Genomic DNA, 12,503 nt, shown 5'->3' on the forward strand with positions numbered 1-12,503 from the left:
ATGTTGGCTGCCTACCAGGCGAGCAGAAGCCTGTCTTCATTTCAGACTCCACTGGCCTTGGGTGTGGGACCAGGTAGGTGGTGGCCAAGTAGGGAGCCGGGTCACTAGGATATCTGACTAAGAAACTGGAACTTTGGAACTTCCCTGGTGGTCCAGGGTCTAAGACTGCACGCTCCCAGTGCAGGATTGGGTTCCATCCATGGTCAGGGAACTAGATCCCACATATCACGACTAAAAATCCTGAGTGCCACCACTGACACTCTGTGCAGCCAAATTTTAAAAAATAAATATTAAAAGAAAAAGTCACAGAGAGACTGGGCCCACAGAGCAGGGCTAGACCCTGGACCAGAGACCATCCCGCCAAAACCTTCCTGGTGGCCTGCCTCAGGTAGAGGCCCCTCATGTCGGGTCCCCCTGTCCCCTCTTCCTCCCAGAAGACCACACCCACCTCCAGGCACCAGCATTGCACTGCCGTCCTTTTTTAAAAAAAAATACTTATTTTTATTTATTTATTTGGCTGCGTTGGGTCTTAGCTGGGGCATGTGAGTTCTAGTTCCCTGAGCAGGGATCGAATCTGGCTCACCTGTATTGGGAGCTCAGAGTCTTAGCCACTGGACCACCAGGGAAGTCCCTGTGGGTGTCTCCTGAGGAGGCCTTTCTGCCTTCTCAGAGCCCCCATAACCCTCCCTTGTGGCTGGGGTGCTCCCCACCACCACACTCATCTACAAGTTCATGCACAGGGTCAGCCCACTGCCCTCTCCCCTGCCTGGACACCCATCTCCTTTCTTCCTTAACAGCTTTGGATTTTGCAGTGGGGACCAATGAGATTTCAAGGGCAGCCACATCAGCACCCCTCACCCTGATGCCTGTGAGGGGACCAGTGTACAGGGGTAAGGGCTGCCCAGGGGTCAGAGTCAGGGAGGAGGGGTGGGAGGGAAAGAGGGAGGGGAGAAGGAAGGGGGATGGGGAGGTAGGGGGAGGGGAGGAAGGAGGGTGGTGGGGAGGAAGGAGAGGGAGGAGGGAGGGAAGGGAAAAGGCAGTGCAAAGTCTTTCACTCACTCTTGGCTCCCTGTCTTTGCACCTGCTGTTCCCTGTTCTGGAGTTCCTCTCCCATTCCCCTTCTCCCCACTCCCAACTCCTGCTTAAACTTCAGGCACCCTTTCCAGCCCTGCTGCCAAGGTCCCCGGGTCACATAAAACCCTCAGCAAAACTGCCCCTTGACCTTCCCATCTCCCATCTTCATTGCCTTGAACTTGGCAATAGATTCTTCACCATGATACATACTGCACAAGCAGCAAAAGAAAACATAAATGAACTTGGACTTAATCAGAATTTAAAACTTGGGTGCACCAAAAAGACACCATCGGGAGAGTGAAGAAAAAGCCCACAGAGTGGGAGAAAGTGTTTGTAAATCCTGTAGGGGAGACAGGTCTATGCCAAAAGAGATAAAGAATCCTTAACTAAAAAAAGAAAAACAACAAAAGAAAGAGAAAATAATCCTTATACTGTAGCAACCAAAAGAATCACCACAATTAAACAGGCAGGTATCTGGTCTTCCCTGAAGTCCAGTGGTTAAGACTGGGCACTTCCAGTGCGGGGGGTACTAAGGTTCCACTCCTGGTCAGGGAACTAAGTTCCCAAGTGCGTGGGTGTGTGCTCAGTCACTAAGTCGTGTCTAATTCTTCTCGGCCCCGTGGACTGTAGTGCGCCAAGCTCCTCTGTCCATGGAATTTTCCAGGCAAGAAACCTAGAGTAGGTTGCCATTTCCTTCTCCAGGGGATCTTCCCCACCCAGGGATCAAACCCGTCTCCTGCATTGCAGGCGAATTCTTTTACAGCTGAGCCATCGGGGAAGCTGGTGGAGCGGCCAAAAAAAAAAAAAAAAAAAAAATCCTGATTCATACCGATAGGTCCTTCTATAGGATTACATCTAAAATAATTTTTACATTTTTTAAAAAAGACGGTTATCTCCCCAAAGATGTTGTACAGATGCCCAGTGAGCACGTGAAGAGCTGCGGGGGGTCGGGGTCTCCCCACACCTGGAGTTGGGCTGGAGGAGATGGCAGGGCGAGGGGGATCCGCCTCCACACAGAGGGCTAGGGTCTCCCTGTGATGTGTGAACCGGAGGTGCGCTGTCTCTTTACCCACACATTAAAGAGCAGGAAGTGGCTCCGGAGTGACAGGAACGGGGTCCTGTGTGACTCCCCTCACTCCCCCTCCTCCTCCGCTGCGCTAGGGGCTACCCTCCAAAAGAGGCGGGAAGCCAGGCGCAGGTGCGAGGAAGCCGCCTGCCCACCTGCCCTTGGAGGAAGCCCCGCCCCCGCCCCCGCGCTCCTCCTCGCTCCTCCTCCCTCCCCCTCCTCTCGCCGCTCCTCTCCTCTCCCCGCCCCACTCCTCCCCGGCCGCGTCCTGCCCACCCCCAGCCCAGCTCTTCTCCTCATTAAAAGGGAGTGGCCGCTTTCCGGCCGGTGTTCCAGACTGCAGGCCCTGCTGCTGCTCCGGGTCGGCCCCTAAGGTTCTGGGAGGTTCTCAAACGCTCCCTTTTGAAGTTCTGGCTTCCCAGTGGAACCAGCCAGGGTAGGGGTGGGGAGGAGGTTTCCCCAGCATCCAGCAGAAACCCGGGGAGTCTGGGGGCCAGGCTTGACCCTGAGGGAGTGCTCCTTGTTTCTGTGTCTTTTAGAGTGTACTCACCCTAATCGCCCAGAAAACTCGGTGTCCCCAGACATCAGTTATGGTGGGTTGACATGCACCAATCAACACCTACTTGGGTTAACACCTGCCTTCATTCACAGCAGCCCAAAGTGCAGACCATCCAATGTTCATCACTGCATAGTGAATACACAAAGTGGTCCCTCCACACCTGGAAGCATCACTCAATCATAAAGAGGGGAGAAGCCCTGACACTCGCCACCATGTGGACCGATCCTGAGAACACAATGCTCAGTGAGAGAGGCAGACACAGAAGGACGCACAGGGTGTGATTCCACTGATGGGAAACGTCCAGAACAGGCAGGTCCACAGACACAGAGAGTGGGTTCCTGGTTGTCAGGGGCTGGGGGAAGGGATGGGGTTGATGCTAATGAGGACGGGGTTTCCTTTTGGGGTGATGAGAGTATTCTAAGATTAGATAGAACTGTTGCACAACACAGTGAATGTCCTCAAAACCAGTGAATTGCACACTTTAAGTAGGTAAACTGTATGGTAGGTGAATTATATCTCAATAAAGCTGCTATACTAAAAACGAACCCCTGTCTCTCATTGGTTCCCGCCCACATTCTATCTTGCTGAGTTGTTTGTTTGCTTGCTTTTTTTTATTTATTTATTCATTTGACTGCGCTGGGTCTTGGTTGTGGCCCATGGGATCTAGTTTCCTGATCAGGGATCCAAACCCAAGCCCCCTGCATTGGGAATGTGCAGTCTCAAGCCACCAAATCACCAGGGAAATCCCTGAGCTGTGTTCTTGACATCCCCCAGGTGACTCTCCCTGGTCTCTTCTTGCCCAGTCTGGGGAGTCCTTTTCAGGCCCTGAACAGGGTTCTAGGGAGAGAAGACTGGGTCCAGGTCCTGCCATCCAGGGCTCTCAGCCCAGCCCAGAAGGCAGTGGATATGTGGCCCAGAGGTCAGCTGTGGACCCACCACCCTGCAGGAAGAACAGCAGTAGTGAGGGGGACATGGGCCCACCATTGTCCAGAGACAGGCAGGCCTACAGGAGCAACTGGGCCTCCAGACACTTCTGCCAGAACAGGAGCCCCACGCCACAGCAGGTGAGTCCAGGGGACACCCCACCCACCCCGGACTCCGGCCACATGGAGGGAGCCTCCTTCCTGGTGCTTTCTGGGCCAAGGGTCCCTGCTGGGTGAAGGCAGCAGACATCCTGTTCTGCCTGGGACCATGCTCCGCCCCCTCCCTAAGGGGATGTTGTGAGACTGTCCTGGGTCAGCAGTCAGCAGGGCTTTGATCTTCCCAGCACCCCATGGGGGCCGACAGGATCCCCAGCCCCACTTTGACAGGAGGCTGAGGGTGGGATGGTGCAGGGAAGGAATCCAGGATAAGAGGGTGGCTTGTGAAACCCAAGGTCGCAGTGGGAAATTGCCCTTGACCCCTTGACCTTTACTCTCAGAATCCACCCTTCAGAGGAAGGTCAGGGAGGGAGCTGCAAGGCAGGCGGTGGCCCCGCCACCAGACAGGACAGGGCAGAGGCTGACCCCTGCTCCCTACCCCCCCGCACCTGATACGGCTGCCTCCCTCTCTCTCCGTTTCCCTGTTCTCCTCTGTCTCTGTCTCTGTCTCTCTTCTTCCTCTCCCCGAAAGTGAAACCAGTGACACCAAACTGAAACCGAAGCTACTGCCTGGCCGCCAAGCCGGCGGAGGGGGAGAGCAGACAGGCGGGCCAGTGGGCGACTCCTCCGGCCAGCCCACGTGGCGGGCCGCGGGATGGAGGGAGGAGCCGCTCCTTAAATTGCGGTGATTTTAAAAAAAGAAAAATTCGAGGGGGAGGTCCGGCCGACCAGCAAGGCTGCCACGTTCTCCTCTTCGGCTCCCCTGCTGCCTTTCCTGGCTATGGTCCCCTGCTGCTCTGCAGGCTCCCCTGGGGAGGGGGGTTGACATCTTGTAGAAGGTCCTGGCGGGGTGGGGCGGGAGACAGGACTGGCCTGGTTCATTCGGGGTCCCTCGGGTGACGTGGACCCATGGAGACCGTCTCCACTGAATATCCAGCCTCGGGCCCCTTGCACAGATAAAAAGCCAAGCCTGGAGACAGGCATGGAGACAGGCGGCCTGAGACAGTGTGGGGGTGGGGAAGAGGCTTTGCTGGAGGAGTAGGGGTGGAGGAGGGGGAGGGTAGAGGGACGGCTCCAGTGCTGGGACTGGGCCACTGGTCAAGCTGAGGCCACAATGCAGTGGTTTTTCTTTCCTTTCCTACAGAGCATAGGAAGCAAGCTGGCATGTTAGATCCAGGCTGGGGTTTCTGCCCCCTGGTCACTGTGGACGCTTGGGACCAATTGTTTTCTGGGTTGGGGCTGTCCTGGCCACTGGGGAGCTGCTGAGTGGCACCCCTGGCCTCCACCAGCTCCATGCCAGAAGCTCGCCCAATATGACAAGCAGGGGTGTCCTCAAGGGGTGGGGGAAATCACACACACACCCTGTCCCCCACCAATGTGACCTCCTTGCCCTAAGCAAACACCCTCGTGGTACCCTGCTACGGAAAGAGGGACAGAGACAGGGCTCTGGGGTGGACCCCAAAGGCAGCCAGGCAGGTTGGCCCCCAGCTTTGGAGCACTCCTTCAACGTCCTGAGAGGCCCCAGGGAGCTGTCACCCAGCCTGGAGTGAGGGGGCATTTGGGAGACCAGCACTATTATGCTGGGTGGAGACTGGGAGCTTCAGGCTGGAAAGACCCATGGCACAGATGGGAATCCTGAGGGGTGGGTGGACCTGAGGGGAGGGAGGGACCAGGGATAGCAGTGCCAGATCAGACCACCACTTCCATCTCTTAAGTGAGGCTCCCTAACCCCCCAGGAAAGCATGGACCGCCATCACCCCACCCTCTGCTTGTTAGAAACATTTCTCAGTGATGCTGGGGGCCATGCATGCAGCTGCTGAAGCATTTTGATACTTGCACACCTGGTTTGACCACCCCGGGGTGTGTTGGTTAAATGTTAGCTCATCTGGGAGGGGCCCTGGGGACCTGGGAGGAGCCTGGGTGGGAGGAGACGACAGTCCACCCACCAGGGAACCAGGGGCTTCCGGCTGCTCACCTGGCCTGCCCTGCAACCGGGGTACCAGTTCCGGGTCTATGGGGCACTGGGGACAAGCAAAGTCCCTGCCCACAAACCCAGCGATGTGCCTGTGAGTGGTCACGGCAGGGCTGGAAGTCTCCAGAAGCCGAGCTGGGAGCCATTTGTCTCTGCACTTGTGGCTGGTGGCTCCCGGGTTCTTTTCTTTCCAATGTCATCACTTGCCAAAATGAAACGCCTGGACTCTCTTTAGTTGGGCCCCAAAATAGTTTCTTTTGGTTTTATTTTTTTAGTCTTTTTTTTTAAACAGACCTGGATTTTTTCACTGTATTAAATTATACACGGAAAGTTACTATCTTAACCATTTTAAAGTGCACAACTCAGTGGCATTCAGTACGTTCACATTGTTGGGCAAATATCTCCAGAACTTTCTCATCTTCCCAAACTGAATCTCGGTCCCAATTAAACACTGACTCTCCATCCCCCTCCCCCAGACCCTGTCTCCTCCCCATCTTACCTTCTGTCTCTAAGGATTTGATTTCTGTAGGGACCTTCGGTGAGTGGAATCAGATACTATTCACCCTTCTGTGTCTGGCTTCTCTCACTGAGCATCATGACTTTGGGAGTCCTTCCACACTGTAGCAGATATCAGCACCTCCTTCCTTTCTATGGCTGAGTAATAATCCACTGCATGGATGTACCACAATTTGTTTATTCATCATATGTCTACTTGACTGCTCTGGACTGCTGTGATGAACACAGGGGTGCAAACACCTGCACAGTTTCAGAAATTGAACTTTGCTCTGGATTCTCTGATTTAGGCCTCGGCAGCCCTGTCAGCACTTTGACCCAATGAGTCTGGTGGAAAGACCCCCACAAGGCTCCCAGAAGGTTCTCTTGATATTGTGCTGATCCAGCCCCCGGGAGTAAAGTGTGCCACCCATTGCCTGAGCCCAGTGCTGTATGCCAGGCAGTGAGAGGAACTCAGATAGGACTGGGACCATGTCTGACATTCATCCTTCCATCCCTCCCTTGGGAAGACCCCAGAATCAATTTCACCTTCCACCCATAAGCCATACAGAGGACTTCTGTGAACCATACCTGGTTGTCATCTATCTGTCTTTTCCTTGTGGGACATGGCTCTCTATCTCTTTTCAGCATCCTGGTCTCATCCCTGGAATGTTTTGGTAAGACCCACCATCTCCCTTGAGCTGAATGCTAGACCTCTATTAATGTGGCCTGAAATCACATCAGCTTTTTCAGAATCTTAGCTGCATTTTTTTTCCCCATGCCATACAACACGTGGGATCTTAGTTCCCTGACTAGGGATCGAACCTGTGACCCTTGCATTGGAAGCTTGGAGTTTTAACCCCCGGACCAGGGAAGTCTCCCTAGCTGCACTATTTATCGCCTGGTTTGTCCCTACAAGCTGTGGAGGGCAAGATAATGGTCTCCCAGGAACGTCTGAATCCTAATGCCTGGAACTTATGAAGATGCTCCCTTACATCCATGGCAAAGGAAATCCGCAGGTCATAATAAGTTAAGGCTTCTAACAAGAGAGATGATCCTGGATTCCCCGGGGGCCCAGTGTCATCACAGGGTCCTTGTAAGAGGGAGGGGGAGGGTCAGAGGCAGAGAAATGGGAGATGCTGCTCTGCTGGCTGTGAGGATGGAGGGAGGGGCTGTGAGCCAGGGGCTCGGCACTTCTAGAACCTGGAAAAGGCAGGAGCCAGTGCTCCCCTGGAGCCTCTGGAGGGACCAGCCTAAGACACACATTTTGGACTTCTGACCTCTGAAAATGGAAGAAAATTAATTTGCTCTTTTTTTTCCAGTCACTACATTCATGGTAATTTTTGCTACAGCTGCCCTGGGAAACCCAAACAAAACCCTCATAGGATATTCTGTCTGGTGCAATTACCGCCCCCCTCCTTTTTTTTAAAGAAAAGAAATACATACTAATTGAAAAAAAGTCAAATAATCAGAGAAGCAAGAAAAAAGAAATCACCCTTATCCCACCATGTAGAGATAAGCGCTGTTGATACCTCACTGTGTATACAAAGATTATACATATATATATATTTAAGAATAATGGGACCTTAAGTTTGGGGTTTTTTGTTTTTTTTGTTTTTTTGCCACACCATGCAGTATGTGAACCCGAGCCGCTCGCATCCCTGCCTTGGAAGCACAGTCTCAACCCCTGGACCATGAGCGAAGTCCCAGGACCTTTTAAATATACTAGTTTGTAACCCATTTTTCTAGTTACTATACCTTGACCATTTCAAAATATTCCCTTTGGATAAATTTCCATATACATAATCTCTGGGCCAAAGGGTATGCATATTTTTAGGCACTTTTGGTCAAGCAAATTTTTTTCAGGTGTTTTCATTTCTGTGTGTTTTTCTAAAAGTAATATATAGGCTATAGACAATAAAACCTACAGATATTATGTATAGAGTTAGATGAGTTTCACAAATGTACACACCCATGCAAACTCAACTTTGCTTTTTTTTTTGTGGTTAAATAAATGTTTTATTTTGGGTATAGTTTAGATTTACAGAAAAATTACAAAGATTCCAAAATTAGAAAGACTTCCTATCTACCCTTAACCCACCTTCCCCTAATGCTATCATACATCACCATGGTGTATCTGTCACAAGGAACCAACACCTGTAAACCCTACACTGTCTTCACATTTCTCCAGTTTTTTCCACGAATGCCTTTTTTCCATCCAAGACCACATCCTGCGGTTAATCAACTGACTTTCCCCCCTCAAAAAAAATTGTAGGGACTTTCCTGGCAGTCCAGTGGTTGGTTAAGACTCTGAGCTTCTGATGCAGGGTGCATGGGTTCAAACCTTGGTCAGGGAATTAAGTTCCTGCGGGGAACTAAGCCCCATGCTGTGGCCAAATAAATAAATAAAGATAAATAATTACAATAAAATATACATACCAGGGCTCCCCTGGTGGCTAAGACAGTAAAGAATCTGCCTGCCACGCAGGAGATCCAGGTTCAATCCTGGGTCAGGAAGAGCCCCTGCAGAAGGGAATGGCTACCCACTCTAGTATTCTTCCCTGGAGCATCCCATGGATAGAGGAACCTGGGCAGCTACAGTCCACGGGATCACAAAGAACTGGACACGACTGAGTGACTAACGCTTTCACTTTCATATATACCATAACATTTACCATTTTAACCTTTTCTAAGTGTGCAGTTCAGTGGCACTAAGTCCATTCACGTTGTTGTACAACCATACCCACCATCCATCTCCAGGTCTTTCTCATCTTCCCAAACTGCAACTCTGTCTGCGTTCATTCAGTTGGCTTTTGAGAGTGTGCACAGAAATTTACAGCCCTCCCAGGAAGACAGTTTCCCTGGTGGCTCAGAGGTTAAGGCATCTGCCTGCAATGCGGGAGACCAGGGTTTGATCCCTGTGTCGGGAAGATCCCCTGGAGAAGGAAGGGGCAACCCACTCCAGTATTCTTGCCTGAAGAATCCCATGGAGGGAGGAACCTGGTAGGCTACAGTCCATAGGATGGCAAAGAGTCGGACACGACTGAGCGACTTCACTTTCACTTTCAGGAAGGCAAGTGTGTATTTGTGTGTTTGTTGTGATACACTATGAATCCAAATTGATCTCCATTCTCTCAGAACTGATAAGGTAGCCTTCAGCATCTTGGCATCTTTATTCAAAGTCACTGGTGAAAAATATTAGATTGATAAGAACTTCCCTGATGGTCCAATGGTTGGGATTTCCCTTTCCAGAGCAGGGGATGTGGGTTCAATCTCTGACTGCTAGGATCTCACATGCTTCCTTGCCAGGGGACCAAAACATGGAACAGAGGCAATATTGTAACAAATTCAATAAAGACTTTCTAAATGGCCCACATCAAAAAAATCTTTAAAAATTAGATAGATAATGCTTCAGTTCAATTCAGTTCAGTTGCTCAGTCGTATCCGACTCTTTGCGACCCCATGAATCACAGCATGCCAGGCCTCCCTGTCCATCACCAACTCCCGGGGTTCACTCAAACTCATGTCCATCGAGTCAGTGATGCCATCCAGCCATCTCATCCTCTGTCGTCCCTTTTCCTCCTGCCCCCAATCCCTCCCAGCATCAAAGTCTTTTCCAATGAGTCAACTCTTCGCATGAGGTGGCCAAAGTACTGGAGTTTCAGCTTTAACATCATTCCTTCCAAAGAAATCCCAGGGTTGATCTCCTTCAGAATGGACTGGTTGGATCTCCTTGTATTCCAAGGGACTCTCAAGAGTCTTAAAAACATAGACACACACACATATATATGACATGTTGATGTCCTAATTTCCAGTACCTTAGAGGGAGACTTTATTTGCAGATAAGGTAGTTGAAGATGTAATTAGTTAACACGAGATCATACTGGAGCAGAGTGGACCCCTAATCCAATGTGACCACTGACCTTACAAGAAGGGGACGTTTGGACAGATACAGATGACCACGGAGGGGAGATGACTTCAAGGGACCTGGGGGAAGCCAGCAACTTGCAAGCCAGGGGAAGCCTGAGGCTACTGGAAGGAAACCAGGAGAAAGGTCTGCAACAGATCCTTCCCGCAGAGCCTTCAGAGGGAGAATGGCCCTGCCCACAACTCACCTCTGGGCTCCTGGCCTCCAGAACAGAAAGGGAATATATTTCTGCTGTTCCCAGCCACCCAGTTTGTAGTCCTTTGTTACAGAAGGTCTGTTGTTGTTGTTCAGTTGCCCAGTCATGTCCGACTCTCTGAGACCCCATAAACTGCTGCACACCAGGCTTCCCGGTGTTTGCTAATCTCCTGGAGTTTGCTAAAACTCATGTCCATTGAGTCAATGATGCCATCAAACCATTTCATCCTCTGTCATCCCCTTCTCCTCCTGCCTTCAATCTTTCCCAGCATCAGGGTCTTTTCCAGTGAGTTGGTTCTTCGCATCAGGTGGCCAAAGTATTGGAGCTTCAGCTTCAGCATCAGTCCTTCTGGTGAATATTCAGGGTTGATTTCCTTTAGGATTGACTGGATTGATCAGCAAAAAAGATATAACACAGAAGCTGTAGAAAACGAATTTATATACATATTTCATAGGGTCCTTATAAGAGGGAATTACAAAGGTCAGAGTCAGAGAGAAATGAGAGGATGTCAAGCTGCTGGTTTTGAAGATGAAAAAATAGATCATGAGCCTTTGAAAAATATACATAGGGGGACTTTCCTTGTGGTACAGTGGCTAAGACTCTGAGCTCCCAATGCAGGGGGCCTGGGTTCAGTCCCTGGTCAGGGAACTAGATCCCTCATGCTGCAACTAAGATCTGGCCCAGCGAAATAAGCAAATAAATAAATATTTTAAAATATAAGTGTGGGGACTTCCCTGGTGGTCCAGTGGTTAGGACTCCAAGCTTCCACTGCAGGGGGCACGAGTTCTATCCCTAGTTGGGGAACTAAGACCCCACATACCTCATCACACGGTTGAAAAAAAAAAAAAAGACCTTGTCCACTTTCCCGGGTCTCCATCTATATAGGCTGGGATGCCTATACCAGCATCCCAACTGGCCTATCCCTGCCCAGGGTTCTTACACAGTCATCAGTGTGATTAACAAAACATAAAGCAGGGCACAGGTCTGCTCAAACCCAAGCTGATGTCTTTCCATCAATATTTTTGGGGTAGGAGGAACATTTTAATTTTTTTTTTTTCTGTGCCATGAGGAAAGTGGGATCTTAGTTCACTGACCTGGGATCAAAATCGTGCTCCCTGCATTGGGAAGGGAAGTCCCTAGACTTCTTTAATTTTAATTTTTTGAAAAGAAAAACATTTGGGAATTTCCTAGTGTCCAGTGGTTAGGACTCTTCACTGTCACTGCTGAGGGCCTGGGTTCAGTCCCTGATTGGGGAACTAAGATCCCACAAGCCATATGTTGTGGCTAAAACAAAGAGAAAGAAAGGAAAAACATTTAGTTTTACTCATAAATGACCACAGTTCATAATAATGGGATGTGAGAAGTCACTAGGGACCACAGGAGTATCCAGACTTCAGAATGAGGTTGAGCCCAGCCACTCTCATCTCCTGTTCCAGGCCTACTTTTCTTTACAATCTGAAGAAAAAAATTTGGGGCAACATATATGAGATATAAATTTTACCAATTTAACCATTTTGAAGTGTTCATTTAGTGACACTGAAGTGTATTCACACTGTTGTGCAACCATCCCCACCATCATCTCCAGAACCTTCTCATCTTCCCAAACTGAAACCCCATCCCAGTGAAACACTGACTCCCTATCCCCTCCCCCATCCCCTGGCCCCACCATCTACTTCCTGTCTCTGTGGATCTGACACCTCTAGGGACCTCCAGTGAGTGGAATCAGACAGTGTGTGTCCTTCTGGTTTATTTCACTGAGCATCACGTCCTCAAGGTCCATCCAGGTTGTAGCAGGTGTCCGAATCTCCTTCCTTTTGAAGGCTGAGTAATATTCCACTGCGTGGATGGACCACATTTTGCTTATTCATTCATCCATCAATAGACATGTGGGTTGTTGCCACATTTTAGCTATTGCGGATACATCTGCTGTTAAACATGGGTGTTGCTTTGCTTTTTAAAACTGATATGTCATTCACATACCAGAATATTCACTCTTTAATGTGTACAATTCAGTGGTTTTCACAGAATTGTGCAATCATCACTACTATATAATTTTCAAGTACTTCCATCACCCCAAAGAACAACCCCATCCCCCTTAGCAGTCACTCCCCTCCACCAGGTCCTGGCACCCACAAAT

The sequence above is a fragment of the Ovis aries genome, chromosome 5 (assembly GCF_016772045.2).
Source record: "Ovis aries strain OAR_USU_Benz2616 breed Rambouillet chromosome 5, ARS-UI_Ramb_v3.0, whole genome shotgun sequence".
In the NCBI taxonomy this organism is placed as follows: domain Eukaryota; kingdom Metazoa; phylum Chordata; class Mammalia; order Artiodactyla; family Bovidae; genus Ovis; species Ovis aries.